Below are 22524 nucleotides of genomic sequence, written 5' to 3'. Positions count from 1 at the left end.
TTTTATTTATTATTTTAAAAAATTTTTATTTTTGAGAGACAGAGCACGAGCGGGGGAGGGGCAGAGAGAGAGAGAGAGAGAGAGAGAGGGAGAGACAGAATCTGAAGCTGGCTCTAGGCTCTGAGCTGTCAGTGCAGAGCCCGATGCAGGGCTCAAACTCACAAACTGTGAGATCATGACCTGAGCCCAAGTCGGACACTTAACCGACTGAGCCACTCAGGTGCCCCTATTAAATCCATTTTAAACTGAGTGTACATATACTTTGAAGAATAACTTAAGTAATTAAGTATTTTTAAAAAACATCCTTAGTTTTCAGTGTTTTTAATAAAACATGTCACAGAAATAAGGTTATTAGTAGGTTAGCATATATCAACTCAAGTATTTAAGATTCAACTTACTGCTACCCGGGCATTCCACAGAAGCTCTCTAAAGTTTAGATGTCTCTGCTTCCACAGAATCAAGTATACACTTGGTTGAGAATGTTAAATGCTATTAACTTCATGTCCCCTACCCAACCCAACTAATATTCCTGAAACTATTTTAACAAATCCTCTTGTCTGTCAACATGTCTCACGTTCCATCTGTTGGTTTAAGAGTCAGCTCAAATCCCTTAAGTCCTTTCTGGCCCACAATCTTTTGTTTTGTTTTGTTTTGTTTTGTTTTTTCCAAAAAACCTAAAATGTGGATTTTCACCATTCTCTGGCAGTTAAATCACATTCTGTCTTGTTATGTTTCTTCTCTTGCATTTATTATACCAGTTAACTGGCACTGAGCAAATCATAATACATCCTTTGGTCTCAAGTTATGAGTTAAGTGATTTCTGGGGTTCTCTACCTTGAAGAAGACAGTCACTGCATTCATAAGTTGTCTCTAAAACCTGATTGTCATCACTTTGAGGCCTGAAAATACTTGTTAGAGACAAAGCATGCTGTTTCAGCGAGATTTGACAGAAGTCGAGAGACCTGGCTTCAAGTCTTGTCTCTGCCCCTGACTCAGAATGTGACTACTGCCTGTCTGTACATTGATTTTCGTTTTTGCGAAATGAGTGCAAGTTGAGTAGTCTAGTTGTTAGATAAGTTACTTTGAGGAAGTTCTTGAAGTGAACAATGAAGTTATTTGCAACTTTAGCTTCTTGGGCAGGTTTTCTAGAACATAAATGCCATGTGAATGGAGACAATTGTGAAGTTAGTCATGTTGACAGTAAATCGTGGGTGTCATTAGGCACCAGCTTGGGTCCTCAATCTGCCAAGATGGAGAAGCAGGAAAAGGAAAAGGCTGTTCTGCCTTTGCGCTCCTAGTACACACTAATGTCTATTCTACTTTCTGACATTCACATCCTTCACAGCAGAACCCAGATTTTATGTTCTCCATCTTTTTCTTGACAGCCATGTGCTTCAGGACAAGCTGAGACTTTTCTCACTTACTAGGGGTGAGTTTTGGTTCTTAAGACACATGATAATCCAAACCAGTGATTGACATGGTCAATGAACATGTCCAACTTGAGCCAGTGAGGATGTGGGGGCTTCTCGTAAGGTCTCTTTCCTTAAAAATGAGGACTCAAGGGCATGTCTCTTTTTTCTGGAGTTTGCCATTTTCTGGATGTGATGCCTAGAATGTTATGACCATCTCACATCCTGAGGATGAAGTGAGCAAAAAGGAGGACAGAGCCAAGAGAATCAGAAAAGCAAAGCTTGAGCTTTGACAGAACACTCCCTATCTCTGAACATCTTGTTATTTGAGATAATTTTCCTTATTCCCTAGCTGTTTTCAGCTACTTATAACTAAAGTATCAACATGGCTGTCACCTTTCTGGACTCTGTGAACAATGGTGTCTTGATTTGGGTTAACTTTGCTCAATTCCATGTCATCATCAAATTGCTAACCTCAAGCCGTGGTTTACTTTTCTCACTGTGACAGCCCAAGTTCAGGAAAAAGAGTTAATCTTCATATATGTGGTTGAAAGCAATTGATGGGTTAAGTCAGACATGTACTCCAAACAGGCTTGGTAGTGAGAAGTTAAGTGAGTATAGTTTTCTGTTTTGGGGGGCTATTTTTTTATTCCTCATATTTTATTACATTAATATTAGAATCTTGTAAGCATTAGAGATGAAATCCTAGAAGCTAAAAATAGTGTGTTGAGTGTAAGTATAGCTAACCATTTCGTGTTAACTCAGGCTTTGAGCCTAAAATAGCCTTGTTTAGCTTGTAAGATCCTCTTTGGATTTTGTTTAGTGAGCAAATTCCTATGTATCATTTTTGATAGTAACTTGAATTTTCTACTGAGAATGGGAATAATATAAGTTTGAAGATGGTAAGAAGGAATCATTTTGGGGGCGCCTGGGTGGCGCAGTCGGTTGAGCGTCCGACTTCAGCCAGGTCGCGATCTCGCGGTCCGTGAGTTCGAGCCCCGCGTCGGGCTCTGGGCTGATGGCTCAGAGCCTGGAGCCTGCTTCCGATTCTGTGTCTCCCTCTCTCTCTGCGCCTCCCCCGTTCATGCTCTGTCTCTCTCTGTCCCAAAAATAAATAAACGTTGAAAAAAAAAAATTTAAAAAAAAAAAGAAGGAATCATTTTGCCATTCTGTCCCCTTTGAAGAGGAGGAAGAAAAGGATGGGTGAGTAAAGGGTGACATTTGTTTATGTCTTCTGGAATGTTTCTCTCTTTTCTAAGTTTCTTGTTTGTGTTTTGTCAAGATTAAATGACAATGTATGTGCAAATGCCAGTCATAACCTAGCACATGCAAACAGCTTGATATGGAATATTTCTTAATGTTTATGAAAGGGGATTCCAGTCAAATAACCCTACTGCTTACTAGACTATAACTTGCATTGTAGCTTGAAGTGTTTATTTCGCAAAACCGTCGAGAATGCAATTACTTTTTTTGATGTTTGAGCTGTCAGTGCATGCTTTGAAGTACCTCATTGTTGAAGGAACCAGATGCCTTGCTAACTTTGAGTTATATGCATGCTGCATGTAAACATTTTTAGTTGTGTTCAGTGTTTATGTGTGAGTTCAAGTTGTTAAATGGCTCCAGCCTTCAGGCTGATTTTTAATCTGGAGATATGTAAATTTCATAAAGTGATGTTACTTACTCTTACCTTTGGATATGAGCTTACAGAGAAATTATAGTATACAGAGACAGGATAATATGATGAGTTTTTTAAAGAGCTATTTTTTATTCTGAGGTTATATCCTCCTTCTTAATGTTTTAAAATTAAAAATGCTAGATTTTAAAAAGTGGCCTTACCTTACTAAAGTTAAGAGTTGACAGTCTTTTGTGAGTATCCCAAATTTGGAGAGTTTTACTGGACCATAAAGTTTTGAAGTCTGGGAACCACTTATCTTGTCCAAGATGAGTAAACTGAAGTTTCTTCCCTAGACGGCTCATGAAAGGCAAATAGAAAATAAAAATTCAGGTCTCCTCACAAGTGATTTCTTCTTTTTTCACAAATTTTTCCCTGAGTGGGGTTATTGGAAGCCATGCCTTGTTATACAACTGTAAGCTTAAATGTTCTGTTCATATCGTTACATCGAACCCAAGTCTGACCTGGGCGCCTAGGTGGCTCAGTCAGTTAAGTATCTGATTCTTGATTTTTGTTCATGTTATGATCTCATGGTTTGTGAGTTTGAGGCCCACGTTGGGCTCTGTGCTGATAGCATGGAGCCTGCTTGGAATTCTCTCTCTCTTTCTCTCTCTCTCTCTCTCTCTCTCTGCCCCTCCCCTGTGTGCACATGCACACTCACTCTCACTCTCTCAAAATGAACTTAGCCTCCTGTGTTAAGAAAAAAAAAAAAAAAAGAAGAAGAAAGAAAGAAAGAATCCAAGTCTGATCTGATCAAACAGGGCTGTTGGCTCATAGATCTGTCAGGTGACAGTTTATATTACTGTGCAACTTATGCCTGCAGCAGTCTCATTTTTCTGTGTCTCTGTTTTAAATTGGAATCATGGAGGAGAATAATTGTCTCTAAATTTTAGCTTTATCAGTAACATTTCCACTTGTTAATATAGATGCATAAGATTAAATCTATACTGGTGCTAAGGAATAGAAAGACCAGTTGGGTACACTGAGGTTTTGACAACTTATTTTTTTCTGGTTGAAGCATCATTATAAAATATAGTATCAAGGAGAAGTACTGAGGTTAATTTCATGTCAGTCGTATTCATGTCTTGGCACTACAGTAGCTCACTAAATGTTTGCTCAGTGTATTTATTTAGCTGTTTACCCCTGACCTGGAGTAGACAATCAAAGAAAACTCTGGTGGTGCCAGTTATCCAACTTTGTGCAGAATAATTTTTATTAGAATATTTTCTGTTTTATTTCACTAATACACTGTCCCCTGATTCCCATGGATTTACCTTATCTCTCCTGAGAGGTATTGTGAAGAACATTTTAGTCACATGTGTCCTGCGGTAGAGCTTCCAAAGGGCTTTCACAAACGTCTCATTTGACTCACAACCACCTTAAGAAGTAGGTAGGGCAAGTATTATTATTATTTTAACGATAAAGAAATGGAAACTCCAGCCAATAGATCTGATTCAGGTTTGCACAACCATTAAGTAGTGGATTTAAGGCTTGAACCTAGGTTGACTTACTTTAGTAGAGTTCAGTGTTTCTAGATTATCTTTAGATCACTAGTCCCACAAGAGGTTTCATGGAGTCTCGTGGTAAAATGGGTTTGTATATGTTGTTCCTATGGATGCTCGTAGCACAGACTAAGTCCCTGTACCAACAAGACCAGTTTACCTTTGTTCATTGTGATATTTCCCTTTATAATAAAACCTTTGTTTGCGAGGATAATTTGTTCCAGAAATATGCTTGTAATCAAAAGCACTTGTGTATCAAAGCAAATTTCCCTGTGAGAAATAATGGAAACTCGGGTGCTTCATTCCACAACCCCAAAATATTCATATAAAAATGATTACAATATTGTAATGCAGTACAAAATAATAAAATACAAAATATAAAGAAAAATAAATTAATCTGCACTTACCTTTGAAAACCTTCATGGCTGGTGTAAGGGAGACAGAGGGGAAGGTTATTATATAGGACAACTTTCACTATCACTAATGGAATCACTGCTATCTATTGGCTCAGTGGAATCTTTTCTGCATGGGGGCCATTGTATATGTTTGCTCAGATGTTGACTGTAGTACAGTATTAATAAACTCTTGTCATATACTGTATTTAGTATAGCTGGCAATAAGGCAGAAAAGGAAAAGGTCTGTATCTAAAGGCAGCCTGACCTAGAATGAAGCAAAGCATTCCTGAGCTTACTCTTGTATGGAAAAGCAAAGGACCATCCATAGGTGCTTTGAAGTGACAAAAACACACTAGTGCTAGTTGTGGGCACTTTCCAGCGTTCTGAAAAATCACTCATTTCTGCCAAACACCTTGGCCTGAGACTGAGCATCTGAGCATGGGAGAGACAATCACCCACAATCCCACAGTGAGAGAGAGAGACAGAGAGACAGACAGAGAGGAACCATGGCTCAGTTACGATCATGTAACATCTGGCATCAGGTACTAGTATTGCAAGATATCGCCTGTTTATCAAGTTAAAATTTATTAGAAATGTTTGCTCATCTTTCAGAACATTCACAGAACAAGTTACTCGCAATCCAAGGTTTTACTGTATTTGAACATAGAACCTCTTTTTAAATTAACATTCTTTAAATATCCCAAGACATTAGTATTCCTTCAAGTACACTTTGGGTACTTTGGGGGAATGTTAGTATAGTGATTTCTTTCTTTCTTCCTTCCTTCCTTCCTTCCTTCCTTCCTTCCTTCCTTCCTTCCTTCCTTCCTTCCTTAATGTTTATTTTTGAGAGAGAAAGACAGTGTGAGTGGGGGAGGGGCAGAGAAAGAGAGGGAGACACATAATCCAAAACAGTTTCCAGGCTCTGAGCTGTCAGCACAGAGCCTGACGCAGGGCTCGAACCTGGGAACAGTGAGGTCATGACCTAGGCCAAAGACAGACGCTTAATCGACTAAATCACCCAGGAGCCCCAGTGTAGTAACTTCTATACCATGCTACCCTCATTTTATATGGTGCTTTTTTTTTTATGGCACCTCATAATCTAAGCTTCCTACTCAATTGTCGAATGCTAGCTTTCTGAAAATATATCAAAATAATCCTACTGATTTAAGCAAAGCTGAGTTTATTCTTTACTGTGGTAAGGACAATCACTTCATTGACAGTCTTATTAGGGTTTTGAAGTAAGGGAGAGCAAAATCAAGTTATGTGAGTTCTTTTTGCAGTCTGACTTAAGGTGGGTTTCTTGATTTGAGGTCTTGTTTGTGGCTGGACAAATTTGGTACTAGGATTTTAAAGTAAATCTTGAAAAGTAAATAGTCACTAAACGCTACCTGTTCTGAGAAAAGAGTATATACTTTGCTGAGGGGGGACGTTGAATAGTTTAGTATACAGATAAATGACTTAAAGGAAGTTCTTAAAATGAACAGTAAAGTTCTTTGTAGCTTTAGCTTTCTGGGCAAGTGTCCTAGAATATTAATGCCATTGAATGAAGACAGTCAAATAGTAAAAGTTGTTAATGTTGACAGTAAGCTGTGTAAGTGCAAATAGTTTCGGTTCTCAGTATTGCCATTCTTTGGCCTGAGCTGAAAGATTCATAACAAGGGATGTGATCCCAGTCTTTACTGCAGATCATCACTGCTATTTGTGGCATCATGATCATGTATCACGGTTCCCAGATGACTGTTTCAGCATGCACAGTGTTAGTTTTTTCTGTTCTTTTTCTTGATCATTTCTTTAATTTTGTGATGAGACACCAGTTGCATAGCAACATTTAAAACTTGCCATCACCCATCTGAGCCCCTGTATAACAAATTCTAAGAGAAGGACTATGATCAGAGTTTGTAGAATTCTTTTAAACCCTGAGCCAAGAGTGCCCAAATTAAAATAGAAGGACAGATTTCATTTCCATTTAGAGTCTGTAGTACCAGATAGGGGATTATTTGCCAAGTTACCGAATTTTGTGATATTTTTTTTTTTGTTAGCTTACCAGATCTATTTAGTAGTACTAAAGATGCCAGAGAGGGCTGCAGTGATATAATCACATCATTTCCCCCTAAAACAGTACATGCTTCCTCTCAAGACACCAATATTATATCTAATGGGCTTTTATTTCAGTTCAATTTCCTGAATCTCTTGGATGAAGATTTCCTTGGTGGAACTTTATAGCCTTAGTGGATTTGTCTAGCTCTCCTTTTCTCTGAACCATAGCATGTAAGCTGTCTCCCTATTTCAAGGCTTCTTGCAAAGTGAAATAGTCTAGCAGAGAATAGACAGCAATCCAGAATTCTCTGTGAATTGTTAGGGCTCAGTTTTTAACCCAAGTTCCAATTTTTCTCCTTTCATTAATTTACCTAATTTCCTTTTCTGAGAGGCAAATTGATGAGTCAGAGTGGGTAATATCAGACTATCCTGAGGGCAGGTTGTCCATTTACCATGGTAACAACCCCTGGGCATTTTGCAGTTTGTAGCCAATAGACTTTTGTGTTACAGATCTAATTGTATTACAAAGTCAGTTTTGTGTTACATATGTAGTCATTGGTGGCCACTTAGTCATCTGTTTTTGGTTAAAGTACCCCTAATGGGGTTGTCAGTTAGTTTTTTTATGATTTGGGGCCACTTGAGTAGTCTGGTTCCAGGTGTTAAAATTTAGTGTCAAGACCATTAATTAGGCACATCTAAAGTAAAAGAAATAGTGTTTTACCTGTAGCAGTGGATAAAGTGAGACACCTTCCAAATATCTACCATGTGTTCCCTAGTTCTTTTCCAAGCTCCATATCTGAGAGTTCAAGTACCATAGCTAGATCCCACAAAAGGTCCAAATAATAGTTTTGGTGGAGACAAGAGTCTTTTTTTTCTACATATGACATGATAGAGGATTTTAGATTTCTGGCTGTCTATCTGTGTGTTGTTTGCCATCTAAAAATTTGCCTGATACTCTTGCCCTAAGTGGCCTGAAGTGATCTCTGAAAATGGTTCTCTATTCACTGGATCCAGAAAACTCTACTAAAGTAAATCATGCAAATCAAGAAGTTCAAATCTTCTTGTTTACTTTAAGAACACATGTGAGGGGCGCCTGGGTGGCGCAGTCGGTTAAGCGTCCGACTTCAGCCAGGTCACGATCTCCCGGTCCGTGAGTTCGAGCCCCGCGTCAGGCTCTGGGCTGATGGCTCAGAGCCTGGAGCCTGTTTCCGATTCTGTGTCTCCCTCTCTCTCTGCCCCTCCCCCGTTCATGCTCTGTCTCTCTCTGTCCCCCAAAAAATAAATAAACGTTGAAAAAAAATTAAAAAAAAAAAAAAAAAAAGAACACATGTGAAACTGCCAGGCCATCAAGGGTATGCATGTCCAAAAAACCACCAAGTATCTGAAAGATGTCACTTTGCAGGAGCTATGTGTGCCATTCCTTCGCTACAATGGTGGAGTTGGTAGGTGTGCCCAGGCTAAACAGTGGGGCTTGACACACAGTCGGTGTCCCAAAAAGAGTGCTGAATTTTTGCTGCACATGCTTAAAAATTCAGGGTGTAGTGCTGAACTTAAGGGTTTAGATATAGATTCTCTGGACATTGAGCACATCCAGGTGAACAAAGCCCTCAAGATGCAATGCAGAACTTAGAGAGTTCATGGTCGTATTAACTGGTACATGAGCTCTCCCTGCCACACTAAGATGATCCTGACCGAAAAAGAGCAGATTGTTCCTAAACCAAAAGAGGAGGTTGCACAGAAGAAAGAGATCTCGCAGAAGAAACTGAAGAAACAAAAACTTAGGGCCCAGGAACAAATCCTGCATAAAATAAATGCAAATAAAAGAAAAAAAAGTAAAAAAAAAATGCCTAATAAAATGATTGAGTTTATGCAGAAGTTACCAGATTTCATTCAAGGAAATGGAACCAAGGGAAACCAAGTGGCTGCTCCCAAAGGGAAATATGTACAATTCCAATGATTAGTTTGGTGGTATGCTCTACTTGTTCATGAGTCATTTGTCTCTTCCAGAAGGCCAAATCTGGGTTTTAAGGTAATGCATACTTTAGGAGGATTCCAAGGCAAGTCTGCTCATACCTGTTGATGATAAGGTCAGAGGTATTATATGAGTCCCTTGCCATATTTGGTCATGCCTGCTTGCTAGTAGCGTGTGGAGTCTAGAATCAGATGTAATATTCCTAGATGCCCAGATAAGTCAACTACTCATAAGGCAAAAGTTGTTGAACCACAGGGGAGTCATTAAAGCCAATGAGAATATCTTCAACCGTAGAACTTGGAGAGTCTCTGAGAACTTTGCTAAACTAAGTTTCAGAACTCCATTTGTTTTTTTTTTTTCCTACTTTTCCTAGAAATTGGGGGCAATATGCATAGCAGACTTTCTGAGTAAGTGGTAGGGCTTTACAAAACTCTTTAATAAATAGCCCCAGGGAAACTGGTGCTTTGTTTACTAAAGAGAGAGAGGCTGGAATTCCTCAGGTTGGAGCATGAAATTAGGTAATATTTTTTATACTGTAGGGCTAAAGATCTAGTAAGAAAGGATTTCAGTTTATCCTGAGAATAAGGATAGAACAATGACCAGGGCATATTTAAAACCCATAATAGGGTATACTTGGATGAAATCCATTTGGAGATGTTCAAAGAGGACCTGAATTTGGGGCTTTTGTCCAAGGCCAACCTTTAAAGTTTTACTAAAGTTATGCTGGTGACATGGGACATGCATCAGAGACACCAGCAGCAATCTTAGTAAAGTTTCCACACTGGGATGCTTAAATTTATGTCACGTTTATGACTGAATTAAGGGGTGCACAGGTAGCTGGTAAAACATTATTTCTAGGAGTGTCTGTGAGATTGTTTCTGGAAGAGATTAGCATTTGAATCATTAAAGATTTGTACTATCAGTTTGGATGGGCAACATCAAGTCAGTTGAGGGCCCGAATAGAATCAAAAGGCTGAGGGAGGCTGAATTTTCTTTACTTTTCCCTATGGACAGCAGGATTCCTGGTTTGGGGGCCTTTGGAAGTGGACTGAATTATATCACTGGCTTTCCTATTTCTCCAGCTTGCAGAGAAGATAGCAGATTACAGGACTTCTTGGTCTTCTTAACTATGTGGTCCAATTTCTATAATATCTGTGTGTGTGTGTGTGTGTGTGTGTGTGTGTGTGTGTGTGTGTGTATCTGTCTGTCTGTGTTTATTCTGTTGTGTCCATTTCTCTGGATAGCCCTGGCTAATATACCAATGTTGGTTCAGTACAGTGGCCAATTTTTCCTTGCTGTGGTAAGTAGTTTCGTGTAAACTTTTTACCATATTCCATGATGAGAGTGTCAAGACATTATCCCTATGCAGTTTGCATCCAGATTTCTTCCAGTATTTCTCTTCTCATTCTGGATCTAATTGCTGGCATCTTGTAATAGCCTCACCTCTCCAAAGATTTGGTCTGTTGGGATTTCATGAACACTATGATTTTAGTAAAGGATGCCTGTCTCTCATCGTGATCAGCCGTGGCATTTTGTTCAGTGTCATGTTATCCTTTTTGTGATAAGTTCCAACCATTATAATGACCAGTACTTTAGGATGTATTAGAGTACTTCAAAGTTCTTTAATTTTCTAATTGATCTTAATTAGATTTTCTGCTGAGATCAAGAATCATACGTGCTATCAGTTTATATATCAATTCTCTTTAAGTAACCAACAGGCTCTGGTGAATATACTGAGGCAAATTTCGCCTTTTGCAGGGGGTCATATCCTAGAGGGGAAGTGTGAGACCTGTTATAGTGTATCTCTCCTGATATATATATATAATATAATATTCATATTATATTTCGAATATAATAATGAATATAAATGTGTGGGAAAAAAAACAGGATCTCATAGAAGATAAGCCCACCTGGTGAGAACTGTATATTACTAGTAAGCAGCAAAGATTGTACAGCATGGGACACCATCAAGTTTAAAGGAGACCCTAAAACCAAGTCTGCAGAAGCCTCTCCTAGGTTGGCGGCTGTAGCTGCCGCCCTTACCAGGTCAGTAGGTCTTGCCACCAGGTTAAGAAGAAGATTGTAGTAAGCCTTTGGCCTCTAGTGATTCTCTTGAAATTGAGTCAGAACATTAAAAGCTTGCCCAAACTCCTCTTTTACAAATAGAAAGGTTTATGATAATGAGGCAAAGCCATGGTGAGACACTATTGAAGAGTTCAACTTTGCTGTTGTAGCAACACAAAGACAGCCTTGGGTAATCTGTAAATGAATGAGTGTAGCCATGTTCCAATAATACTTTATTTATAAAACAGGTACTGGATATGGACCTTTTCTTTTACTAAAGAATTTAGTCTTTAATATTTATTATGTTAATAATATTTTTTGAGTTCTTTTTACCATCTGATTTTGTGTTTTGTAAGCATTCTTTTTACATATGTATTTTTTCCCTTTTCTTGGATTGATAGAGATTTTTTAAAATTTTGTTTTAAATTTCATCTTCTCCATTGAAAGTGATAGTCTCTATTTTAATTTTTTGTGGTTCTAAAAATTCTAACAAGCATGTTTAATTGAACAAATTCAAAATTTAATCACTGTTTTTGCTCATCACCCAAATTATATACTATTATTTTTTATTTTACTTGTCTATATTTAACCCCACATTTCAGTACAGTTGTTGCTGCATTATACAGTCAATAGTAGCTTAGATTTTCTTATGCACTTTCTGCTTATTTTGCTCACCATTGATTTTTGCATCACAAATCATTTTTGGGGGGAGTCCATTTTACTTCTTCCTGGAGTAGGTCTTGTGAGTTTTAGAAGTAAGTTAGACTAATTTCTTTAGGGTAATCTTTGCCTCTAGCTGTATTTAAGATCTTCCCTTCATTGTTCTGTAATGTTTAGTTGTGAATCTCTTTAAGCATTTTTAGGACTCATCGGGATCCTTTTAGGACTCATCGGGATCCTTGAATCTGAGAATTTGTGCCTTTTATCAGTGTTGGAAATTTTTCAGCTATTATGTTTTTGAACATTGCCTCATTCCTATATTATTTATTTGTTTCTTCTGGTAGTCTTAGTAGAGATGTGTTAAACATTTTCCCTCTGTTCTCAATATCTATTACATTTCTTTTTATATTTTTCGTCTATTATTCTTTCCTTCATGCTGAGTAATTTCTTCAAAATTATCTTTGATAATAATTCTTTCTTCAGCCACGTCTAATCTTCTCTTTTATCTCATTATTGAGTTTCCAAATCCAATGATATGTTTTAAATTTCTAGACACTCTACTTATGAAATACGCCTGTTCATACTTTATGTACTATCTTAAGTACATATTTAAATGTAGTCAGTAAATTATTTCCAGTCACTGTGAGTCTGAAATGGTTGTGTTCTGTTTGAGTGTTAGTCACGTATGCTGATTTTTTTTCTCTTGTACCTAAGGGATTTTTTGTCTTAATTTCATATTTGCTTTATCTGTGAATTCTTGGGAGCCAGACTTCAGGGTAGACTAGGATTTGCATTTATTTCTGCCAGTCACTTGGGAGTGTTTTTTTTTTTTTTTTAATGTTTATTTATTTTTGAGAGAGAGAGAGAGCAAGATGGGGAGGGGCAGAGAGAGAGGGAGACACACAGTCTGAAGTAGGCTCCAGGCTCTGAACTGTCAGCACAGAGCCCAATGCCCAGGCTTAAACTCATGACCTGAGCCAAAGTTGGACAGTGAGATCATGGCCTGAGCCAAAGTTGGACGCTTAACCAACTGAGCCACCCAGGTGCCTCATTGGGAATTTTTTTTTTAAATGAAATTTATTGTCAAATTGGTTTCCATACAACACCCAGTGCTCATCCTAACAGGTGCCTTCAATACCCATCACTCACTCACCCCTGCCTTCCACCACCCATAAACCCTCAGTTTGTTCTCAGTTTTTAGGAGTCTCTTATGTTTTGGCTCCCTCCCTCTCTAACCATTTTTTTCTTCTTCCCCTCCCCCATGGTCTTCTGTTAAGTTTCTCAGGATCCACATAGGAGTGAAAACATATGGTATCTGTCCTTCTCTGTATGACTTATTTCACTTAGCAAACACTCTCCAGTTCCATCCACGTTGCTACAAAAGGCCATATTTCATTCTTTCTCATTGCCACGTAGTATTCCATTGTGTATATAAACCACAATTTCTTTATCCATTCATCAGTTGATGGACATTTAGGCTCTTTCCATAATTTAGCTATTGTTGAGAGTGCTGCTATAAACGTTGGGGTACAAGTGCCCCTATGCATCAGTACTCCTGTATCCCTTGGGTAATTCCTAGCAGTGCTACTGCTGGTTCATAGGGTAGGTCTATTTTTAATTTTTTGAGGAACCTCCACACTGTTTTCCAGAGCGGCTGCACCAGTTTGCATTCCCACCAAAGGTGCAAGAGGATTCCCATTTCTCCACATCCTCTCCAGCATCTATAGTCTCCTGTTTTGTTCATTTTAGCCACTCTGACTGGCATAAGGTGATACCTGAGTGTGGTTTTGATCTGTATTTCCCTGATGAGGAGTGACGTTGAGCATCTTTTCATGTGCCTGTTGGCCATCTGGATGTCTTCTTTGCATGTCATCCTTGGCAGGGTCCATGCTAATCTTCTGTGTATCCTTCCAATTTTAGTGTATGTGCTGCCGAAGCAAGTACATCTGGATGTCTTCTTTAGAGAAGTATCTATTCATGTTTTCTGCCCATTTCTTCACTGGATTATTTGTTTTTCGGGTGTGGAGTTTGGTGAGCTCTTTATAAATTTTGGATACTAGCCCTTTGTCTGATATGTCATTTGCAAATATCTTTTCCCATTCTGTCAGTTGCCTTTTAGTTTTGTTGATTGTTTCCTTTGCAGTGCAAAAGCTTTTTATCTTCATGAGGTCCCAATAGTTCATTTTTGCTTTTGTTTCCCTGGCCTTTGGGGATGTGTCAAGTAAGAAATTGCTACAGCTGAGGTCAGAGAGGTTTTTCCCTGCTATCTCTTCTGGGGTTTTGATGGTTTCCTGTCTCACATTTAGGTCCTTTATCCATTTTGAGTTTCTTTTTGTAAATGATGTAAGAAAGTGGTCTAGTTTCATCCTTCTGCATGTTGCTGTCCAGTTCTCCCAGCACCATTTGTTAAAGAGACTGTCTTTTTTCCATTGGATATTCTTTCCTGCTTTGTCAAAGATTAGTTCGCCATACTTTTGTGGGTCTAGTTCTGAGGTTTCTGTTCTATTCCATTGGTCTATGTGTCTGTTTTTGTGCCAATACCATGCTGTCTTGATGATGACAGCTTTGTAGTAGAGGCTAAAGTCTGGGATTGTGATGCCTCCTGCTTTGGTCTTCTTCTTCAAAATTACTTTGGCTATTCAGGGCCTTTTGTGGTTCCATACAAATTTTAGGATTGCTTGTTCTAGCTTTGAGAAGAATGCTGGTGCAATTTTGATTGGGATTGCATTGAATGTGTACATACCTTTGGGTAGTATTGACATTTTAACAATATTTATTCTTCCAATCCATGAGCACGGAATGTTTTTCCATTTCTTTATATCTTCTTCAATGTCCTTCATAAGCTTTCTATAGTTTTCAACATACAGATCTTTTACATCTTTGTTCAGGTTTATTCCTAGGTAGTTTATGATTCTTGGTGCAATTGTGAATGGGATCAGTTTCTTTATTTGTCTTTCTGTTGCTTCATTATTAGTGTATAAGAATGCAACTGATTTCTGTACATTAATTTTGTATCCTGCGACTTTGCTGAATTCATGTATCAGTTCTAGCAGAATTTTGGTGGAGTCTATCGGGTTTTCCATGTATAGTATCATGTCATCTGCAAAAAGTGAAAGCTTGAGTTCGTTTTTGCCAATTTTGTTGCCTTTGATTTCCTTTTGTTGTCTGATTGCTGATGCTAGAACTTCCAACACTATGTTAAACAACAGCGGTGAGAGTGGACATCCCTGTCATGTTCCTGATCTCAGGGGGAAAGCTCTCAGTTTTTCCCCATTGAGGATGATATTAGCTGTGGGCTTTTCATAAATGGCTTTTATGATGTTTAAGTATGTTCCTTCTATCCCAACTTTCTCGAGGGTTTTCATTAAGAAGCGGTGCTGAATTTTGTCAAATGCTTTTTCTGCATCGATTGACAGGATCATATGGTTCTTCTTTTCTTTTATTAATGTGATGTATCACATTGATTGATTTTCGAATGTTGAACCAGCCCTGCATCCCAGGAATGAATCCCACTTGATCATGGTGTATAATTCTTTTTATATGCTGTTGAATTCGATTTGCTAGTATCTTATTGAGAATTTTTGCATCCATATTCATCAGGGATATTGGCCTGTAGTTCTCTTTTTTTACTGGGTCTCTGTCTGGTTTAGGAATCAAAGTAATGCTGGCTTCATAGAATGAGTCTGGAAGTTTTCCTTCCCTTTCTATTTTTTGGAATAGCTTGAGAAGGATAGGTATTATCTCTACTTTAAATGTCTGGTAGAATTCCCCTGGGAAGCCATCTGGTCCTGGACTCTTATTTGTTGGGAGATTTTTGATAACTGATTCAATTTCTTTGCTGGTTATGGGTCTGTTCAAGCTTTCTATTTCTTCCTGTTTGAGTTTTGGAAGTGTGTGGGTATTTAGGAATTTGTCCATTTCTTCCAGGTTGTCCAGTTTGTTGGCATATAATTTTTCATAGTATTCCCTGATAATTGCTTGTATTTCTGAGGGATTGGTTTTAATAATTCCATTTTCATTCATGATTTTATCTATTTGGGTCATCTCCCTTTTCTTTTTGAGAAGCCTGGCTAGAGGTTTATCAATTTTGTTTATTTTTTCAAAAAACCAACTCTTGGTTTCATTGATCTCCTCTACAGTTTTTTTAGATTCTATATTGTTTATTTCTGCTCTGATCTTTATTATTTCTCTTCTTCTGCCAGATTTGGGTGTCTTTGCTGTTCTGCTTCTATTTCCTTTAGGTGTGCTGTTAGATTTTGTATTTGGGATTTTTCTTGTTTCTTGAGATAGGCCTGGATTGCAATGTATTTTCCTCTCAGGACTGCCTTCACTGCACCCAAAGCGTTTGGATTGTTGTATTTTCATTTTCATTTGTTTCCTTATATTTTTAAATTTCTTCTCTAATTGCCTGGTTGACCCATTCATTCTTTAGTAGGGTGTTCTTTAACCTCCATGCTTTTGGAGGTTTTCCAGATTTTTCTTGTGGTTGATTTCAAGCTTCATAGCATTGTGGTCAGAAAGTATGCATGGTGTGATCTCAATTCTTGTATACTTATGAAGGGCTCTTTTGTGACCCAGTATGTGATCTATCTTGGAGAAGGTTCCATGTGCACTCCAGAAGAAAGTATATTCTGTTGCTTTGGCATGCAGAGTTCTAAATATATCTGTTAAGTCCATCTGATCCAATGTATCATTCAGGGCCCTTGTTTCTTTATTGAGCCTGTGTCTAGAGGATCTATCCAATGTTGTAAGTGGAGTATTAAAGTCCCCTGCAATTACCACATTCTTATCAATAAGGTTGCTTATGTTTGTGATTAATTGTTTTATATACTTGGGGGCTCCTGTATTTGGCACATAGACATTTATAATTGTTAGCTCTTCCTGATGGATAGAATCTGTAATTATTATATAATGCCCTTCTTCATCTCTTGTTACAGCCTTTAATTTGAAGTCTAGTTTGTCTGATATAAGTATGGCTACTCCAGCTTTCTTTTGACTTCCAGTAGCATGATAGATAGTTCTCCCATCCCCTCACTTTCAATCTGAAGGTGTCCTCAGGTCTAAAATGAGTCTTTTGTAGACAGCAAATAGATGGGTCTTGTTTTTTTTGTTTTTTTTTTTTTTATCCATTCTGATACCCTATGTCTTTTTGTTGGAGCATTTAGTCCATTTACCTTCAGTGTTATTATTGAAAGATATGGGTTTAGAGTCATTGTGATGTCTGTAGGTTTCATGCTTGCAATGATGTGTCTGGTACTTTGTCTGACAGGATCCCCCTTAGGATCTCTTGTAGGGCTGGTTTAGTGGTGATGAATCCCTTCAGTTTTTGTTTGTTTGGGAAGACCTTTATCTCTCCTATTCTGAATGACAGACTTGCTGGATAAAGGATTCTAGGCTGCATATTTTTTTCTGTTCATCACATTGAAGATTTCCTACCATTCCTTTCTGGCCTGCCAAGTTTCAGTAGACAGATCTGTCATGAGTCTTATCAGTCTCCCTTTATATGTTAGAGCATGTTTATCCCTAGCTACTTTCAGAATTCTCTCTTTATCCTTGTATTTTGCCAGTTTCACTATGATATGTCATGCAGAAGATCGATTTAAGTTACATCTGAGGGGAGTTCTCTGTGCCTCTTGGATTTCAATGCCTTTTTCCTTCCCCAGGTCAGGGAAGTTCTCAGCTATGATTTCTTCAGGTACACCTTCAGCTCCTTTCCCTCTCTCTTCCTCCTCTGGAATCCCAATTATGCGTGCATTATTTCCCTTAATTATGTCACTTAGTTCTCTAATTCTCCCCTCATACTCCTGGATTTTTTTATCTCTCTTTTTCTCAGCTTCTTCTTTTTCCATAATTTTACCTTCTAGTTCACCTGTTCTCTCCTCTGCCTCTTCAACCTGAGCTGTGGTCGCCTCCATTTTATTTTGCAGCTCATTTATTACATTTTTTAGCTCCTCCTGACTGTTTCTTAGTCCCTTGATCTCTGTAGTAATAGATTCTCTGCTGTCCTCTATACTTTTTTCAAGCCCCGCGACTAATTTTATGACTATTATTTTAAATTCATTTTCTGCTATATTGCTTAAATCGTTTTTGATCAGTTCATTAGCTGTCACTACTTCCTGGAGTTTCTTTTGAGAAGAATTCCTCCGTTTCATCATTTTGGATAGTCTCTGGGGTGGTGTGGAACTGCAAGTCTCTTCCTCTGTGCTGTCTGGAGTAACTTGAGTTGGTAAACGGGCCACAGTCAGATCTGATGTCTGCCCCCAGCCTGCCGCTGGGGGCCACAGTCAGACTGGTGTGCACCTTATCTTCCCCTCTCCTAGGGGCAGGACTCACTTTGGAGTGGTGTGGCCTCTGTCTGGGCTACTTGCACACTGCCGGGCTTGTGGTGCTGCTTCAGTGGGATCTGGCATATTAGCTGGGGTGGATCTGCAAGGTGCACAGGGGCAGGAGGGGTAGGCTCAGCTCTCTTTGCCTTGGGTGGTCTGCTTCAGGTGGGGCCCTGCAGCACCGGGAGGGAGGCAGATCCGCCGGAGGGATGGATCCGCAGACGCACAGTGTTGGGTGTTTGCGCGGGGCAAACAAGTTCCGTGGTGGGAACTGGCTCCCTTTGGCATTTTGGCTGGAGGATGGGCGAGGGAGTCGGCGCTTCCCATCGCCTTTGTTCCCCGCCAAGCTGAGCTCTGTCCTCTGGGGCTCAACAACTCTCCCGCTCTCCGAGCAGAGCTGATGACGTATAACATTCCAGATGTTAAGTCCCACTGGCTGTCAGAACACACTCCGTCCAGCCCCTCCACTTTTGCAAGCCAGACTCGGGGGCTCTGCCTTGCCTGGTGGGCTGGCTGCCCCTCCGCAGCCCCAGCTCCCTCCCACCAGTCCGTGTAGCGCACATTGCCTCTCCGCCCTTCCTACCCTCTTCCGTGGGCCTCTCGTCTACGCTTGGCTCCGGAGAGTCTGTTCTGCTAGTCTTCTGGTGGTTATTGGGGTAAATTAGGCAGATGTAGGTGGAATCTAAGCGATCAGCAGGATGTGGTGAGACCAGCATCCTACTTTGCCGCCATCTTCTAGAATCCAGGAATGTTTTAAATTAAATTCGCACCTTGGAGTTTTTCACACCCAAGGACGCTACAGATTTTGTTTGTGCGTGCAGGGCCAGCTTTTGGAGAAACTCCCAGAAGAATCTTTCCCTCTCCCAGAGCTAAGGTAAAATAGACATATCTCCTTCCTATCTGCTTCTGTGTTCATCTTATTTTCGAGGGAGTTTTGGGTTTCATCTCATCTCATCTCACCTGTCATGTTAGGTCCTACGTTTTCTTTTCTTTTTCCCAGTGTACTTATTTGCATAAAGACCAAAAAGCTGGAATCCACTAGCATCGATCATCAGAGGCATCAGTGGTAACTGTTAGCTCTTACACTTAGCTATCTCACTTAATTTAAGTCCTTGCTTCATTTTTGCTTGTGTAGTGCTTCTTCCTAGTGCCCAACCATGATTGTAAAGAGATTAAAAAAACAAAACAAACATTTTATCCAGAACTTTTCAGCATCTGTCCCAGGAGTTTTTCTTAAGTTATCCAGCCTACTAAGTTATTTTGCCTGAAACAGAAGTACTCTCCTGTTCTTTTTTGTATTTTTACAATACACTTAAAAAGATCTCTTTACATTACTTTAACAGTGTTTTGAGAAAATCAGATATTAACAAAAACTTTTTATTGTGGGAGATCTTTTAGCTGTGACATTGGGGACTTCTTTGTACTGAAGAATGGGGTGGTGATGTCACATAGAATTGAGTTTAAATTTATAGCTGCATCCTGAAATTAAGTGTGATGCTTTTGTTCCTTTTCTTGTCAAATATTTTTATTAAATCAGTTGACTTTGACGGATGAGTGTATGTATCTAAGAGTATGTTCCTGTGTCATTTCATTCAGTTAAGCTGTTATAACTGATAGCTTCAATTGATAAATTTTGCTTATTTGAATGAAACTTTAAAATGAAAGAAAGTAGATATCATGAAGTTATAAATGTTGAAACTTTTACTCCTAGATATGCTTTCCATAGTGTTAGCTTTTTATTAAATTTATAAAGGCCAGAGAGTGACCCTTTCATGTAGTGGAAGAGAAGTCAAGAGAAAATACTTGAGAGTTACTGTCTTAAGATCTTATTTAGATAAAAATCAGTTTTGTAACAAAGGACAAAATAATTAATTAACCTGGTAAAGATAAATTTTCTTTTACCTTGAAAAGGGCACATTTGTAATTAGTTTTATGCCTGAGGTACGATTGACTCAACAACAAAGTCTCAATATGGTAAAATGCAAACCTCATTTATTTGGGTAAATGAATAGAAGAAAAGGTTCTGAACTTGTGTCCTGGGCTTCATAGGGTTTGAGATCTCCTTAAATTGTGTACAGTCTTACATATATATATTTAGATTTGTGACTTTTCCTGGGCCCAGCCCTACTTGGCTTTCACATCCCCTTTGGCAAGGTACATTTGTGCAGTACACAAACTCTGTAACTGTATATGGTGGTTAGATTTCCCAAAGGCTTGCATCCCATAGTTTGAGAGATTGAAAAGGCTAAATGAAACCTGATTTCACATATTGAGCAACACTTGTCTTATGGTGTTGGGATTTAAAAACTTAAAAAGTCATCCTCCTCAGTTATGTTAAATGTGGAGGTATTAAGAGTAAACTCTCTCAGACTTTATTTTTCATGTTAACATTTCTTTTTCATTTATACCTAAATCCTTTGTATGTGTGTTTACCACACCTGGTAGGGGCTATTCATTCCAAGAGAAGTGGCTGTCTTGCAGATCTTCAAAACCTTGCTCAATTTCTTTTGTCTTTTTAAAAAAAATTTTTAGACGTTTATTCATTTTTGAGAGACAGAGCACAAGCAGGGGTGGGACAGAGAGAGAGGGAGACACAGAATCCGAAGCAGGCTCCAGGCTCTGAGCTGTCAGCACAGAGCCCAACGTGGGGCTTGAACTCACAAACCATCAGATCATGACCTGAGCCAAAGTCAGATGCTTAACCTAGGCGCCCCAAAACCTTGCTGGATTTCTTGAAGACTGGGCTTAAAATACATCATGCTTGGTTGTTGACTGTTTTTTCAGCTGACTTTTCAGACTGGCAAGGAACTTGGGTACTGGTTCACTATAATTTTGTTTCACAATTCCTAATTTTTCTTTTTAAGGAAAGTAGCTAATAGATCTTTTAAAGAAAACACATGAACATTACCAAAAGAAAGAAAACAGGAGAAGAGAGCAACTAAAGTTCAGTGTGCCAAATATAAAGTGATACAATTGGCATAAATTATTAGGCAGCTGCTTTGTAAAAAAATTGTTTTTAGTATCAGTAGGGCCGAATGTATTTTTTTTCTGAAACATTTTAAGATTTAATTAAAATAGTCCAATATACTGGAAAACACACTACAGTCACCTCTTTCAGCCAACATACACTGTCTTTATTTAATTATTAAAGCAAATATGTCAAAATGATAACCATGTCTGTACATATAAACATGTCTGAGTAAAATATACATTGTCACAATTATTACTTTTCTTTGTTAGCTATTGCCTTTGTTACACCAGGCTCAATCATTACCCTTGAGTCAATTAACAAGAGCTCCTGATTATCTGCTCGCAGGCAAAGACCAGATTTCTTTAACCAATACTCAATCTGCTGAGAGTATATTTTTCCAACAAAAATGCAGTCACGATGTGTGCCTCCTTATGCCTTTAACCTCACTTGGTCTAGAACTGTTACCTATTTCCTCCCCTGACCCTGACTTTCCAATGTCACAAACCAGCTGTGGAACACCTGTGTCCTGTCTTGTGTGTTTCCACAAGGTGACATTTAACTTGTGACTCTATCCCCTATATTCTCCATGATAAGCTGGAAGCTACTTGCCAGCCACGTGCTTCACGTTGTACCACACTGGGCATGTAATCCTTTTGAGCAGCCATTGCTAGTGATGCCAGTCTTGAATGTTGTAACGGACTGACCTCTCCACTGCAAATGCATTTTTTTTTCCATTAGCCACTCACTAGTAATGGTTGTGGTATCCATTGACCAGTTTTGTCTACAACAGTTTGCTTTTGGGGTGTTTACAGCATAGTGATTTTTTAATACCTCCATTCTTTTTTATTTCTTAGATAGCATTCTTTCATAAAGAGTTTTCCTGCCTCAACTGGGGTATAGACAACAAATGTGTCAGGATCCATGGTTAGTACTTTACCTTTGATTATCAATTGTCATAGCAGGGTTTTAGTGTAATGGTAAACCCCTCCGTGGACAAATGAGCTCCCCTTCTCTCTTCCTTTTACTCTCCTCATATACTGTGGTTCCAAAGATTTTTTAAAAATATTCATTTGCATTTATTAGGCCTCTTGGTGCCAAAATCATTCTCATTTGGTGGCTGGTCATCCCCTTCGTCTTGCTTCAGTAGATGATGTGCTGGCCTTGGTCTTTCTGGAACAACAAGATATCCCAGCTTGTTTTGTAAATTGCCTGCCTTACACCTAAAATGATCCAGTTCTTCAAGAGGCCCTGGTTCTGTTTACTGGGCTGGTTTTAGAAATCAAGATGTAGATGAAAGGTATGGCTGTGGCACATGGGCTTCATAGGTTCTAGAACTTTTAGGGTACAGAAAGTAGTAAAAAGTACAAATAAAATTATGAGCATATATTACTATTTTCAACTGTAATTTAAGTTGATAATATTTTTATTAATGTCTTGTATTTTATTTTGGTAACTTTTTCCCTTTAAACTGAAACTTGTGGTTTCTAATATTAGCAGAGTACTTGTCTGCTTTATC

At 38.7% G+C, this 22524-nt stretch overlaps 2 pseudogenes; one reads left to right on the top strand and one right to left on the bottom strand.

Annotated features, from left to right (window-relative positions):
* The first annotated feature begins 8344 nt into the window (after positions 1-8344).
* On the top strand, positions 8345-9066 carry LOC124512425 (60S ribosomal protein L17-like; annotated as a pseudogene).
* A 4488-nt stretch (positions 9067-13554) lies between these two features.
* Positions 13555-13655, bottom strand: LOC124512740 (uncharacterized; annotated as a pseudogene).
* Positions 13656-22524: the final 8869 nt, after the last annotated feature.

The sequence above is a fragment of the Lynx rufus genome, unplaced genomic scaffold, assembly GCF_022079265.1.
Source record: "Lynx rufus isolate CCGP_SWC_20201006 ecotype Redwood Valley unplaced genomic scaffold, mLynRuf1.p SCAF_17, whole genome shotgun sequence".
NCBI classification, from domain to species: domain Eukaryota; kingdom Metazoa; phylum Chordata; class Mammalia; order Carnivora; family Felidae; genus Lynx; species Lynx rufus.
The sequence above is the reverse complement of the archived record's forward strand: the minus strand, read 5'-3'. Positions and strand labels throughout refer to the sequence as shown.